The sequence below is a fragment of the Stegastes partitus genome, unplaced genomic scaffold (genome assembly GCF_000690725.1).
Source record: "Stegastes partitus isolate 25-593 unplaced genomic scaffold, Stegastes_partitus-1.0.2 Scaffold699, whole genome shotgun sequence".
NCBI lineage: Eukaryota > Metazoa > Chordata > Actinopteri > Pomacentridae > Stegastes > Stegastes partitus.
Window position 1 is genome coordinate 11,520 of NW_007578430.1, and position 2,613 is coordinate 14,132.

Sequence of the window (2,613 nt, forward strand, 5' to 3'; positions counted from 1 at the left end):
ATGTTCTTCTCCTCGGCGGTAAAGTGAGCCGCTCTGCAGTCAGACTTGTCCATAGTCGTGATTGGTCAGTTACTGATAACAGCGCCCATTCTATGTGCACACACTCATACTCGGATCAGACAAACCTGGGCTGACTTATTGAGTTGACAACCACCGGTTAGCCTGAGTGCCGTTGTTAGGGTCAGTCAAGCCAGATCTCTGACAGATATCCTGGGTATGTTGATCTCGCTTCATAGTGCAGGCCCCAGGATACTCGGGCCGGCAATGAGATACTCAAACGATACTCGAAGTTTACTCAAAAATGCCTCATAATTTCAATATGTTTATAGTATGCCTCTTCCAGGACAGGACCCGGATATTTTTATCACTTTGTAGAAAACAACCAGGATGGCCAGGACAGGGCATGAAAACAGGATGTTTGGTCACGCTAAACCAAAGTTAACAGCCAGTAAAGTCTAAGAAATACTGAGCGAAAATGAAAGTAGATAATGAGAACAGTGAGCGAAGTGACCACAGGAGGAAGGCAAAAGTAAACAGCACGTGAAAACTAAACCAGACAAACACAGTAAACAGGAAGTGACGATGAAAATAGACAGTAAGTGAAAACTACAGTAGACAGCGAGTAAAATTAAATCAAACAGCAAGGGAAGACAAACGCAAACAAGGAACAAAAATTAAAGTAGACGGTGACTGACGGTGAAACTAAACAGCAAATGAGAGTAGACAACATTATTTGGACGTGGTATTGCATCTATGTTTATCTGTGATGTGATTATTGGCAACTTTCCTTTTATACTTTCTAAAAGTTTCTGATCTTCAAACAACAGCAAAGTTCAGTTTTCATTGTTAATTTGGAACTTTAGTCAACATCCTTTGAATTGTTTGTTGAAATCTGTATTAGAGATGAAGTTGACTCCTGTGCCGCTGTTTCATCTGTTTAGGGACGTTCCCTTAATCAGCCGGGGCCTCATTTCTTGAGGGTGAACGTTGTTTTTCGGCTGCTGAAAACACTCCCATCTTCCATCTAACACAGTCTCCCGACAACTCATTTAGTCACATTAATTATTCAGACACTCGATAATTGATGTTTCCAGTAAATGTTGACACGATTAATGACTCCCCGGGGTTGTTTCACACGTCTTAATGAACCTCCGTGGGGACAAATGGCGGCAAAGTTAAACATGAATAAACAAAGTGAAATAGAAAAGTTTACTTCAGCATTTAATGTATAAAGTGTCTGATGTTGATTTTGTTTTAGTCGAATTATAGATTCTCCTTTTTGTTTTAGTCAAAAACACTCCAAACACTTAATGTAATTTTGGCATCTTTTAACTTTTATATCTCGTAGACAGTTTAAGGCTGCAGGTGTCTTAGTGGGTGGTTACCATGGTAACAGGTGTTATTATGGTCCATGGCTCAGATCCTTTGTTCCTCTGCAGTGATACAACAAACAGACTATCTATCGTATAATATAATATATAATAGTTGGAAAATAAATTGCAATATATTTTGGTTTTTCTGTGATGTACAGTGCCGATTCCACCCTCCTTGGAAGCTTTCCCTTCTATTTCCTTTCAACAATCAGTCGCATTCAGTTTAAACTGGCATTTAATGATGGAAATTTTGGCAATTTTGGGGGAAGAATTTACAGAAAAAGGGACTCTTTCATGTCCAAGTCAGAACAGCTTGCGAAGTAAAATCAATTAATTAAAAACATAATTAACTGAAAACACAACATTGGTAGCCAGCCTAGATCAAAATCAGCCCAGATGCAGTCAGTTAGTGCTCGAGGTCACACATGGAGTGTAATGGAGATCACCTGAATGCAGTAAATGTGTTTTATGTAGATTATAGCATAAAGACACCTGTGTCTGGAAGGTCCAGCCACTGGTTGATGAGTTCTTCTGGATGTAAATACCATAGATGTATATTATGAAGGCTAGATGTCTCATCCACGCTGTTGGCCAATGGAATCGCACGGCCACATTGGCGGCCATCTTGGTACGGCCCGCTCGCTCACCCATAACATTGTGTTGTAATGGTGCATGTACTTTTACATAACCACAACTTGCTCAATTTTCTACCAATTTTCAAACGGTTTGGTTTGTCATAAACATCAGAGGTGTAGTTATAACACTGCACTGATGGATTATTATGTTGCACTCTCACAGCCAGCAACAATTTCTATTTTGATTATTTTGTATTTTATTTGTATTTTTGTGATTTGAATTGTAGTCACGTTAATAACGTTTGTACGACACCAAACCGTTTGTAAATCTGCCAAGATTTCAGCGAGATAAGAGTATTTACGTTTGTTCAGATCACTCACCTTCCTTCACGTACCACAGGTTCCCTCAGAGAGCTGCCCCGAATCAAGATGGCCGAAGGGTGATCCCGTTCGAAACACCGACTTAAGACATCTAGCCTTTATTATATATATCTATGGTTAATACACCATGAAAACAAAAGAACACTCCAAGAAACTCTGTCAAAAGATTACTGAAAAGCATAACTCAGGTTATGGATACAAGAAAATGTCCAAGTTACTGAATATTCATTCAGTACAGTTAAATCCATCACTAAAACATGGAAGGAATATGGCACATGTCTAAA